The following is a 13,988-nucleotide window of genomic DNA, read 5'->3' on the forward strand; positions in this document are numbered from 1 at the left end:
TAATGATTTATCTTTGAATTAAGTTTGGTAAACATTGTAGAGTCTACACTGCAGTTACGATAACCTGAGTTTATTCCTCTGGTGTCAATGAAAGGAAGAGTTGAGTCAAATCAGGAGCCTGTCATCCAAGATGCTGACAGCCTGTTCTTACATCATTAAACCCATACTCCATAGCTAGCTTTGAGAATCATTAGAAAACTGCCCAGAGATGGAAAAACTCAAATGAGTGCTGGAATTACAAGAAACCGAGCCACCAGGGCCATTCTGAATCATTGCCAAAAGGACTGTTTCAAGTTTACTGCTAACCCCAAGCAAGTCACGTGTGCACTTCTCTTGGTTCTTGGGGTTTTCTGACATTTTGCATGATTGGATTATGTATAAACAAAAAATAAAGGCATAATTAATTGCTATTGTGCGAAGAGGACGTAAAATGGAAAATCAGCAAGTGAAGTAGACTAATGGGGTCCAGATGTAATGCTGCTCATTTAATTTTTATTTCTTCATTATCTTTGGGTGTAAATTTTGCCTGTAGGCAAGAGTCTGGTCATGGCAGCAACCTCCATACCTATCATATCACCACTCCCATAAGCCTCAACTGGGAAAGGTGTAAAAGGGGAAGGGGACTATCACCACCGTACATCCAATGAAGATGAGTGTTGGAAGATTCAGGACAGACAAAATTTGATTTTGACCTGTTTTTAGGAAGTAATTCAATTATTGTTTGATTTTATACTAATGTTGTTGTTGTTTAGTCATGTCCGACACTTCGTAACCCCATGGACCAGAGCACGCCAGGCACTCCTGTCTTTCACTGCCTCCCGCAGTTTGTCAAACTCATGCTGGTAGCTTCAAGAACACTGTCCAACCATCTCGTCCTCTGCCGTCCCCTTCTCCTCCATCTTTCCCAACATCAGGGTCTTTTCCAGGGAGACTTCTCTTCTCATGAGGTGGCCAAAGTATTGGAGCCTCAGCTTCAGGATCTGTCCTTCCAGTGAGCACTCAGGGCTGATTTCCATTAGAATGGAGAGGTTTGATCTTCTTGCAGTCCACGGGACTCTCCAGAGTCTCCTCCAGCACCATAATTCAAAAGCATCAATTCTTTGGCGATCAGCCTTCTTTATGGCCCAGCTCTCACTGAGAAAACCATAGCTTTAACTATATGGACCTTTGTTGTCAAGGTGAAGGTGATGTCTCTGCTTTGTTATAATGCTAAAAGGTAAAGGTACCCCTGCCAATACGGGCCAGTCATGTCCGACTCTAGGGTTGTGCGCCCATCTCACTTAAGAGGCCGGGGGCCAGCGCTGTCCGGAGACACCTCCGGGTCACGTGGCCAGTGTGACAAAGCTGCTCTGGCGAGCCAGCACCAACGCAATACACGGAAACGCCGTTTACCTTCCCACTATAAAGCGGTACCTATTTATCTACTTGCACTTAAGAGTGCTTTCGAACTGCTAGGTGGGCAGGAGCTGGGACCGAAAGACGGGAGCTCACCCCGCCGCGGGGATTCGAACCGCCGACCATACGATCAGCAAGTCCTAGGCGCTGAGGTTTTACCCACAGCGCCACCCGCGTTATAATGTTAAGAATGTGTTATAAAAATGTAACACCAGAGGGCGCTGCAGAGCAGTGATCCGTCGGCAATGGGAAACTGCATTGAAAGCTATATAACTTTTTAATAGCATTTTTACAGATCAGTGTAGATCCAGCCTTATACTCTCTATAACCAGACCTGGCCAACAATCTGACTTCAGCTCTTTGAGCCTGTTAAACTTTCTGAGCATGTTTCAAAGGCAGCCCCACTTAGGTGTATGAGTGTGTATCGAAATTAGCCTCCTGTGCAGAGGTACAATTTACATTTGTTACCCTGCCTACTTTTGCATCTGGCCCTGCCTGTCACTGGTATATGACGCCCTGGAGGAATGCCCAGAAAGGAATATGACACACAAGCCAAAAAGAAGTTCCCCCACTAAACCAATATGATCCGAACATGATGACTACACCCATTCTTTTGTTCATTTTCCCCCAGTCCCATTCGCACTGCTCTGGCACAGGGAGTGAAAAAATCTTGGTTTCCATCAAAGAGCTTCTGGTATTGAGATTCCGCAGAAGCCCAAGGGAAATGAAAGCAGTGGACCCCACAATAAATGGACAATAGAATTTGCATCTTCCTTCCCCACTGGCTTCCTTAATGCCTCCGAGAGCGATTAAGCCGGCTGAAATGTTGCCAGGGCAGATCTTCTCACAGTATTTCCACTCTTCAGCAATGCAAATAGCAGAAGGGAAGATGCTCAATCCCTGCAGAACTCTCTGGAGCATTGAGAAAGCTAGTGGAAAATAGCTTTGTATGCATAGCTACCTTTAATGTTAAATCCAAGGTGCCTCGTTCACACCCTTTGGACTTTCAGTGAAATGAAATTCTTCTAACTCAGCATTTAAGAAAGGCATTGATCTTCCCAAATAATGTTGGATGTAACTGAAAGCCTGTCTCAATAAACCCTCATTGGAAGGAGTGCACCCAATGGAGTTTCCCCCAGGGCAGATAACTCTGTTTTTACAGATCCATTGGTGTCTTTGGGGCATCCACAGATAGAGGAATTTGATTCCGCTTGCTCAATAATAATAATAATAATAATAATAATAATAATAATTTATTATTTGTACCTCACCCGTCTGGCTGGGTCTCCCCAGCCACCCTGGGTGGCTTCCAACAAAGATTAAAAATACAGCAATTCTTCAAACTTCACACTTCTCCGAATTTTGCAGTGCCATTTTTCAGCCAAAAAGTGTGCATATAAATGCATACATGAGGAAATCCACTAAATTGAGGGGAAATCAATTGTGCTCAATTCCCAAACAAGTTGTTGTTGTTGTTGTTTAGTCGTTTAGTCGTGTCTGACTCTTCGTGACCCCATGGACCAGAGCACGCCAGGCACTCCTGTTTTCCACTGCCTCTCGCAGTTTGGTCAAACTCATGTTGGTAGCTTCGATAAGACTGTCCAACCACCTCATCCTCTGTCGTCCCCTTCTCCTTGTGCCCTCCATCTTTCCCAACATCAGAGTCTTTTCCAGGGAGTCTTCTCTTCTCATGAGGTGGCCAAAGTACTGGAGCCTCGGCTTCAGGATCTGTCCTTCTAGTGAGCACTCAGGGCTGATTTCCTTCAGAATGGAGAGGTTTGATCTTCTTGCAGTCCATGGGACTCTCAAGAATCTACTCCAGCACCATAATTCAAAAGCATCAATTCTTCGGCAATCAGGCTTCTTTATGGTCCAGCTCTCACTTCCATACATCACTACTGGGGAAACCACAGCTTTAACTATACCGACCTTTGTCAGCAAGGTGATGTTTCTACTTTTTAAGATGCTGTCTAGGTTTGTCATTGCTTTTCTCCCAAGAAGCAGGCGTCTTTTAATTTCGTGACTGCTGTCACCATCTGCAGTGATCATAGAACTCAAGAAAGTAAAATCTCTCATTGCCTCCATTTCTTCCCCTTCTATTTGCCAGGAGGTAATGGGACCAGTGGCCATGATCTTCATTTTTTTGTTTATGTTGAGCTTCAGACCATATTTTGCGCTCTCCTCTTTCACCCTCATTAAGTGGTTCTTTAATTCCTCCTCACTTTCTGCCATCAAAGTTGTGTCATCTGCATATCTGAGGTTGTTGATATTTCTTCTGGCAATCTTAATTCCGGCTTGGGATTCATGCACTCCAGCCTTTTGCATGATGAATTCTGCATATAAGTTAAATAAGACACCGATTCTCAACTCCAGCAAACAATGTCCCCATGTACAGTGTGCATTGAACTACAATGCACATTCAAGAGTAGAGATGAATGGACCTGTCGATTTCATATCCTCTCCCTTTCTCTTTTTTTCAATCTTAAATTCAGTTCCCCACATAAATTTGACGGGGTTTTTTTAAAAAAAAATTGTGAAAATTCATCATCCTCTCAGAGCGAATTTCTATTTTAATTAATGCATACATTTTGCAAGCAATTTTCCTCAGTGTAATATATTTTTGCATCCTATCTTTACTAATATATTTATTTTCTATGCCCACCTTCCCTTATTATAAACATCGTTTGAAGAATTGCATCAGAAAATTCAGGTGCACAACTTCTGAAGGAGCGTTAATGTATTGGTCTGAGAAGTTTGAAGGAGGTAGTTAAGCAAAGCACCTTAATCCCTGTTCAAGAGCAAAGCTGTTCACACCACTTCCTTGTCACTAAGTTCTCTGCAACCACCATTTTCCAGCACATATACACATGTTGAGCTTTCTTTTATTCCATTGCTTTCATGGAGCGATTATGTTGGTTTGCTAGCTCTGGAAGCCATTATGCATGGCCATGCTAACTCAGACCACTTGGAGGTTTAGTCCTGAACATCTGGAGGATGCCAGGCTGACAAAGAATGGTGCAGTTGGCGTTCTGGAAGCACAGGCAAATAAAGAAGCTGCTCACTCTTGCTCCAAACCTCCCCCTGCCTCTATCCATATGCTGTCCTATGCTGTCCTATGAAAACCAGCTGAATTTAGTTCCCCGATACAAGCAATCAAGTACCTTTCTACTTCTGGCATATATCAACGTCCAATCTCCTTATTACTTAAATTATCTTCGCTAGAGACTGGTTTTGAAACAGAATATTCTTTTCAGTGCATCAAAGGGGAAGCGCTATAATCTTCGTTTAGAGCATGAATTCAAAGATTCAGGCTATCTGATTGGCTGGCGCTCAACGTTTTCGGACAGCATTTGTAGAAGCAGCTACATTTACTTTTTGGCAGGGAACAGGCCTCTTCTGAATCTATTGGAGTTTGGAAACATTTGTCTGCCTGGAGTAGTTCACTGGGAACTGATTATATTGGCACCAATTGCAAGATTTCTGGAATTCCCCTATTCTACAGAACATGGTTGTTGGTGTTTCTGTTTTGTTTTTTGCAAAAAGCGAATAAACGTAATCCAAATTTTGAAAGCGAAGCACAAAAAAGCAACATCAGAAATATTATCTTGAAATGAGCTTTGGATAGATTATTTTTTTCAATTGCCATTGTGATTGAATCAGAGAATGTCTAGGAAACCATCCTATTTCGTGTGGAAACACCCGTGCAGTTAACAGCTGGAACGGAAGTGTCAACTTGTCTGGCCTGTTGCATTCACAGGGATTCCTTTACTCTTCTGGCATGCAGCAGTTCTTCCCACAAGATGCTTCCCACATTAAATAAGCGACCATTCCAGCAAGCCTGAGTCTACGTTCCCTGCATGCCTCGGATTCCCACCTGCTTTCATAATATCTTGCAAATGGATCTTGATCGCCATGCCCCTATGGGTATCCATAGCATCCACGGGGGTGGAGACTCACAAATACGAATACATACATACACTCACAGACTAAGAAATCAGAAATGTCCACAACTGGAAAATGGGACACTGACCAACACAGACAGGTGCGATTTCTTTTTTTATTATTATGATTTCGAAAAGAGAATGTGGAGAAAGCAAAATTGTCTTTTCAGGGTCTGATTGCCATAACAGGAGGCAATTTGCAAATGTCCTTGCACATCGCGTTGGGTGGTGACTATGGTCGTTTTTCATCCATTTATCCATTTCCATCAATTTCCATCCATTTACATGTGGCTATATATGCTCGCTTGTATTAACTGGGTTTTATTTAATAGGCAACCTGACCCTGTCGATCACTACAGCTGCAGGTTAAAAATTGTGGGGAAAGTCGTACTAGACTACACCAAGCGTCTCTCTATTCTAGATTTCTGTTTCCAACAGTGGACAGCTGGATGCTTCTCATGCTTCATTCACAAGGTTGCTTATTCGGTTTTCCCCAATGTTAATTTCTGCATTATATCTGTGCTTTCACAAGACATAAAAGCACCACTTCTGGAAATCTAGTGGAATATTGTGGTAGTTGAGAGTTCATTTCCATTTTAATTGCTTCCATTAAATAATACTAATAAAAACTATCTGTGACTACATTGACCCAGAAAATTGTGGGAGTAAAGGGACAAAATTTGGGGTGTGACACCCGCATTCAGGGGCACTGGTTGTCAGTTTCCTCCTCCTTAGCCTAAGGATTGCCATTGCAGAACTCAGCAGGGAGCAGGATAGGGGCAAAACAAAACTCAATTGGCTCTGTCACCTGTCTGCTCTGCCTGTCACTGGCTCTGTCACCACCTACTGTTGGGCTCTCTTCTGTACCAGTGGGTACAAGCAGGGGTGTCAGTTCCTGGGGGCTGAGCCCTTTTGCCCCCCCTCCCCAATTTTTTTTGGGTGTAGCGGCCGCCACCCCCAATGTCCAGAAAGTGCAGAGGCAAAGCATGGATTCAAGACAGACAAAAGAAAGCACAATTGTGGAATGCACTCCCACCATACGTAGCGATAGCCATGACTTTTGATGACTGTAACAGAAGATTAGACAAATTCGTGGCTACTAGCCACGATGGCAGCATCTTAAAAAGTAGAGACATCACCTTGCCAACAAAGGTCAGTATAGTAAAAGCTATGGTTTTCCCAGTAGTGATGTATGGAAGTGAAAGCTGGACCATAAAGAAGGCTGATCGCCAAAGAATTGATGCTTTTGAATTATGGTGCTGGAGGAGACTCTGGAGAGTCCCATGGACTGCAAGAAGATTAAACCTCTCCATTCTTAAGGAAATCAGCCCTGAGTGCTCACTGGAAGGACAGATCCTGAAGCTGAGGCTCCAATACTTTGGCCACCTCATGAGAAGAGAAGACTCCCTGGAAAAGACCCTGATGTTGGGAAAGATGGAGGGCACAAGGAGAAAGGGATGACAGAGGATGAGATGGTTGGACCATGTTCTCAAAGCTACCAACATGAGTTTGACCAAACTGCGGGAGGCAGTGGAAGACAGGAGTGCCTGGCGTGTTCTGGTCCATGGGGTCACGAAGAGTCGGACACGACTAAACAACAACAAATGGGTTTCTACTGGTGGAACATGGAACAGTGTCCTATTATGCTTGCTAGATAGCTAAAATATGCCTCCACAGCATAATTTTCAAGGAGATTCCTTACACATGCAAGCCATTATAACCTAAATGTTGTCATGATGGAGTGATGTACACGCTTTATGAACTCACCCTTTAGTTGCCGCCAAAATCAACTTGACCTGAACTAAATCATATGCATGTGAAGGGAGCCCTGAGGCTAGTCATAAATTCTTTTTCCAGGTGAGACCTCCTGGTGTCTTTTCAGCTGCATGACCTTGAAAGCATTCCCTTTTGTTCGCCGTACTTAAAGACTTTTGTTTTGTTTTGTTGCTATATTATTTTGCACCCCACTTTTTCCCAAGGAGCTCAGCATATACTGCACATTGATTATGATCTACTGTCCGTCTTGCCTCACCTCCATATGCAAACCAGCTTTCCCCTAATGATCAACTCTTCACCTACGCAATAATATCTCAAGAAGGAAAACAAGCTGCATCAGAGGCCAGCTTCACACAGCTTGTTAGGTATGTAGAAAATTCTCTCAGACCAGGTCCATTGGTTCATCTTAGATCACTGGTCCACCTGGCAGTAGTCTGTACTCCAGAGGTTGATGATGTGGTCCAGTGCACTCACCAATTTTCCCAGGGTAACCTCAAAAGCTCTAAGTAAACGTCCCCTCAGATATCCACAGTATACAAGAGTTGGTGTGTTCTTCCTGCTTAATTCCTGTTTGTACTGGGTGAGCCTCTCCTTTTTAAAAATATATCTTTATTAATTTAAAATAAATACATTTATGAAAAACAAGTAAACAAACATACAATCAAACAAACAAATAACAGAAAAATCAAACAAACCACCACACTATAAGATATAAGAAGATTAATATATTTATCATCATATATACTCCTGGTATTGAACACAATTATGAAATTTATAGAAAATAAATTTAAAACCGACTTCCAATTAATCTCACTGTACTTTGTCTATCCATTACTTTATACCACACAGTTACATATTTCATTACATTATATATATATATATATTACAGTTATATATATTACATATATGAGTGAACCTCTCCTACACTGAACATGTCCTTAAACATGTCCACCTTTCAATGGATGCCAGACCTGGACACCCACTCCTCTATGTATTCCAAACAAAGGATAGCTGTAAAGAACTCTCTGTGAGTGAGCACAGTGGCGGCTGGTGAAAGTGCCTTTTACCACATTGCCGTGGTGGTCAATGGGGAAGCATTCACAGCAGGCCGGTGAGTTTCTTTGAGGCTGTGATCCCTACCCTCTCACCATGCCATTGATGATTCTCGTGGAATCAAATAGGCAATTAGACACAGATGCTTAGCAACAGATTGCCTGGGTTACATGAGCACTCGTCTTCATTCATGGTTCTCTCCCACCCCAACCAACCACACCCTTCCATTTTTGTCTGAAAGTAAAACACAGCAATGAAGATGCATTGAAAGCATCCATTAAACTGGCTCCACACCTTCCAGGTGACTGGGAAGAAATAAGGCTTCCTTGTGCATATTTGCAAAGGTGCTGCTCTTTTGTGTAATTCACATGTCACCAGTGTGTGGAGCCTTTTTTCTGAATCAGGCAGTGATTGGTGTGGAGGGAATCCTATCTGGGATCCAGCAGAGCCTTCATTACCAAGAGGCAGAGTGTGGTGGATGTATCAGATGGCAGGTTTTGGTGCAGGTCCAACCCCAGACATTTTCCTGCAAGTTGGGACCTGTCTGTGGAGGGCGGGTAATAAATTTTAAAATGAATTTAACAATAACAATCAATCCAGAGAATGTGATCAGTATTGGCTGCTGCTTTCTGTCCTCGTATTATTTGTAATTACTTACGCTTCCACCTTATTTGCATTGCATTACTTCTATGCCGAAATGAATGGGGTGGAATGATGTAATGGCAATGCAGTTTACTTAATTTGCATCATTAATTGCACATATAATTTCGCCACAGCGGACAGCAAGATGAAGAACGTGTCTTTTGGCAGAAGAACTGTGGCGGAATAGCAACATGGCTGCATGTGACAAATACAGATGCCTTCTTACATCGCTAAACTGGAGTACGTTGAAGAGGTTCTGTTCCTGATTGAAGAGGTATGGTTCCTATAGGCATGCAGAACATTCAGTGCAGAGAGAAGAACAAGCAGCAGCCCTGGAAAATGTATGGGCAGAAGGGAAGGGAACTTGCGAACCCAGGACCATCTAGGCACAAGCTTTATCTTTCAAAGGATGCAATGGGAGGGGAAGTATTCTAAATGAAAAATAAAATAAAAGCTCTGAAGTTGCTTCCACATACCCTGAGAATCCCTAGATGCTTCTTAGATGCGTTTTATGGACACTTGGGTTGGCCGAGGCTCTGAAGAACTGAATGGGCAAACAGCCAATTCACAGGGACCTGGCCTTGATGCTTGTAGGAAATGCAACCAACTCTGTGGACCTTTTGCCCTTTTCTTCTACAGAGTGCTTTGTGTGGCTTTCTGAAGCTGCTAAGTGAATTCCAGATGTGTTTCATTACAGTTCAAATGGGGGTATCTGTGCATTTGGAGCGGGGCTGTATGCATTACATCTGATGGGTGCTTATGAGCTCTGATTTGCAGGCTCATGGTGCGTATCAGATCTGTTTGTGCAGCTAATGCGTAACACCCTTTGAACAGAATTCAGTGCTTGTCTTTGGCATAGAGGGCTTTGTATGGAGGATTTGGAAATGTTCATAGTGGATCCAGCAGCAACCTTTGGTCATTACACCTGAGCTCTGAATTCCGTACTCCTTGTCCAATGATGGAGAATCAGGACTCTGTAAAGCTAAGTAGGGGTGATGAACTGTGGCCTTCCAGATATTGTTGGATTCCAGCTCTACTCAACTCCTGCAAACAGGGATCCGGGATGTTGGGAGAGGCAGCCACCTGCTGTAAACGGAGACTCTCCCAGCTTAGCTTGCTGGAGAAGGAGCTAAGATCTTGCAAGGTTGCCTTGCAAGCCCACTAAATCCAAGCCGAACTATCAGCTGAGGTTTAGCAGCTTATCTCAAGTCAGTCGCAAAGAAGCCAAGGCCTTGCTTTGATCTTGCAACACAGTTTTGCGAGGCTTATTTTAATTAGCTTGCACAGAAACTGTCTTGCAAAATCCTTTGCTTTGATCTGGCACACTTCGGTTTTGGAAAGTTTTATTGTCAATTACATTGTTTAGGAACTTTTTATGGGGGCGAAAATGATGAGAAATAAAGGGGAAATCAGATTAGATGTTAGAGCAGGAAGGAAAAGGGGGAGGGGGAGACACCCTGAAAACAGGGCTGCCTTATAAAAGCCCAGGCGTTCTCAGGTCTAGCAACCAGGGCCAGCAGAACCATAGAAGCATACTAGTCACTGCCTAGGGTGCCAATTTTTCAGGGGTGTTTGAAATTGGAGAAAGGAGGGCCACTTGCTGAACTTTGAGAGGAGGTGCACAGTACTCAAGCAACGTTATAATGTTAGGCTTGTTTATCTGGAGGTAAGCCCTACAGAGTTCAATGGGGCTTACTCACAAATAAGCATGCATAGGATTGCAGCCTTAGAAGCTCATTCATAATCACAGCTCTCCAAACAAAGAACACCTCTCCTAAAAATGGCAGTGCTCCTAATTAAGGATCACACCCCCTTGCGCTCCAATTAATCTACGTCACTCCTACATTTTGTAATCTGAGCTTGTAACTCTGTGCTTTCTGTTCTGCCACTTTCTGAGTTCTCTGTGACTTTGGAGAAAGGGGATGAATGCTGTGAATTTGTTAACCCTCTCTCTTCCAGTGTTTCTTCTCCTAGCTGTTCCCTATCCAGTATTTCCCAGCTTCTGCCTTCTGAACTATGTCCCTCTGCAAACCACTCTTCTAAATCTATACAGTGGTACCTCGGGTTACATACGCTTCAGGTTACAGACTCCGCTAACCCAGAAATAGTACCTCAGGTTAAGAACTTTGCTTCAGGATGAGAACAGAAATCTCGCGGTGGCAGCGCAGCAGGAGGAGGAGGCCCCATTAGCTAAAGTGGTGCTTCAGGTTAAGAAAAATTTCAGGTTAAGAACAGACCTCCAGAACGAATTAAGTTCTTAACCCGAGGTACCACTGTACTGTCCTCCTGCTTCTGGGAAGATTCCACATCCAGATCAGGAGCAGGGGAGGCTCCCACCATTCCTCCTCAGAGCAGACATCCTCAGCACGGACCCTGGCACTGGCTTACAAACCTCTAACAACGAGAGTCTACCACCTTCCAGGGCAGTCTGTTCCACCATCGAACAGCACACAGGAAGCTGCCTTATAAGGAGTCAGATCATTGGTTCATCTGGTTCAGTGTTGTCAGCACTGACTGGCAGTGGCTCTCCAGGGTTTCAGAAAAGTGTCTTCCTGAAGTGCCAGGGATTGGACCCAGGGCATTCTGTATACAAAAGCATGTGCCCTGTTGCTGCAGGTCTTGAATAAGGGGGCTGCATCTGGGGATACAAATCATCCTCTAATCTGATTGATTCCCAGACAATTTACGTTCCCATGGCCTTTGAACTTCAGCCTCGGCGTACCAAAGGAGGGCACTGCCTATGTCCTCTTAGCTGCAACATTTGTGCAAGCCAGCCATTTCCGTTAAAAGCACTGCCATTTGCCCTAAGAACATGGATGTGTTGCTTTTCAAAACAAATAATACAAGCCACTCATTGTCAGAAATGCCAAAACAATCTCACCATAGCTTCTCTTCCACCTCCAGCCACCCTCCTTTGCACTTGAACATATACTGGATGTTATTTCTTTCCTGCAGTTGGTAAGGAGAGAGGAGGAGGGAGGGAGGGAGGGAGGGAGGAGAGTCTCCACACATCTGTTTCACATCTAACCTGGAACCAAGCTTCAACACACTGCTTCTCTTTCCTCTACTGTATATTGATTCAATTACCATCCATGGCTGGTGCAAGAGATTGGCGTTGTACAACGCCGACACAAAAGCCATCGTGTTTGGCCATGCCAGAGTCAGAGCCCTGAATTAATTAGAGCACAAACCACTTCAATCAGGAAGGTTTGCTCTGGTGGGAGAGGGGTAAAACCTTGACGGAAGAAAAGTGGGTGAGACTGAATTGGGGGAACCAGCTTGGGTGCATCTCTCAAGCTTGAATATTTTGCTCCTTGCAATCCGTGAATCTCTCTGACCACCATGTCAACTTAACCTGATAAAGAAGATTGTATGTGCTGATGGGAGCGTGGGTGGGAATGTCCATCAAACTGGATTTGGGCAGAGATCCTTTGGAAATGGTTCTGTTGACTAGAGACCATATTGTTCTTTGCACAGATCCCCTATCATTTGGACCCAATTCATTTCAGGGATTCAGGATGTGCAAATGGCACGGACTGGCATCTCATTTAAAAGGTTCTCAACCTGGTAGTTTTGAGGTCCCCCTGATGATTATCTTTGAACCAGACTTGGACTGTCCTTCAAGGAGAGGACTCTTCTCCGTCAGCCATTTAAATAAAGGTAAAGGGACCCCTGACCGTTAGGTCCAGTTGTGACTGACTCTAGAGTTGCAGTGCTCATCATGCTTTATTGGCCAAGGGAGCCGGCGTACAGCTTCCTGGTCATGTGGCCAGCATGACTAAGCCGCTTCTGGTGAACCAGAGCAGCGCACGGAAACGCCGTTTACCTTCCCGCTGGAGCGGTACCTATTTATCTACTTGCACTTTGATGTGCTTTCAAACTGCTAGGTTGGCAGAAGCAGGGACCGAGCAACAGGAGCTCACCCCATCATGTGGATTCGAACCGCCGACCTTCTGATCAGCAAGTCCTAGGCTCTGTGGTTTAACCCACAGCGCCACCCGCGTCCCATGCCATTTAAATAGATGCTTTCAAAGTAGGGCCCAGAGCCAGCTTCACCCAAGCACCAGTGAAGCTTCACCCATGCTAACAAGTAAAATAAAAGAGAAAGAAGATCAAGTATATAAAGAGGAGTGGAAAAACTTTGTGGAGTATCTGGAAAATAATTGTAAACAAGTGAAAATGCTAGATATATATAAAACTTTAAATACTGGTGCCAGAGGGCTATACTAAATGGAATGCCATTCACACAATTAGCAAAGGTGTGGATGGCTTTTAAAAAGCCAATTGCACCCTAACATGGAAAGCAGAGGGGACTTTAACCATTTGACCTCCCGTTGCACTCACCTACTACTATTATTTTTGTTGTTGTTTGGTCGTTTAGTCGTGTCCGACTCTTCATGACCCCATGGACCAGGCAACCCTGTCTTCCACTGCCTCCCGCAGTTTGGTCAAACTCATGCTGGTAGCTTCGAGAACACTGTCCAACCATCTCGTCCTCTGTCATCCCCTTCTCCTTGTGCCCTCCATCTTTCCCAACATCAGGGTCTTTTCCAGGGAGTCTTCTCTTCTCATGAGGTGGCCAAAGTATTGGAGCCTCAGCTTCAGGATCTGAACTTCCAGTGAACACTCAGAGCTGATTTCCTTCAGAATGTATAAGTTTGATCTTCTTGCAGTCCATGGGACTCTCCAGAGTCTCCTCCAGCACCATAATTCAAAAGCATCAATTCTTTGGCGATCATCCTTCTTTATGGTCCAGCTCTCACTTCCATACATCTCTACTGGGAAAACCATAACTTTAACTATACGGACCTTTGTTGGCAAGGTGATGTCTCTGCTTTTTAAGATGCTGTCTAGCAAATGGGACTATTTGCTGCTGACACACAAACACTACAGGCAGATAAAATAGCATATCAGTTTATACCATCACCGCTTCTATATCTGTGCTCAGAGCTTTCTCTACATTTTTGCATGGATTGGAAAGTTTCACCCATCCAAACATGGGCTCTATTGATGAACCTCAGAAAATATTCTCACCAACAGCTAGTTACCAGAAATGTTTCTCTTTTGCCTGGAATATCTGCACAATAGATTTAACTGAGCTCTGTGGCAGAAAGTCATTTGAGCTTGGAATCGGCCTTTGGGGTTTTATAAAATGACAGGCACAATTACAGCAGATGGAAA

The 13,988-nt window shown here is 44.0% G+C and overlaps 1 long non-coding RNA gene across 1 annotated transcript in view; it reads right to left on the reverse strand.

Moving 5' to 3' along the window:
• The window catches only part of LOC307220609, a 484,995-nt gene that overhangs the window by 276,793 nt on the left and 194,214 nt on the right, over positions 1 to 13,988 (reverse strand). The window lies entirely within an intron of this gene.

Source organism: Podarcis cretensis (genome assembly GCF_951804945.1).
Source record: "Podarcis cretensis genome assembly, chromosome: 7".
NCBI classification, from domain to species: Eukaryota; Metazoa; Chordata; class Lepidosauria; order Squamata; family Lacertidae; genus Podarcis; species Podarcis cretensis.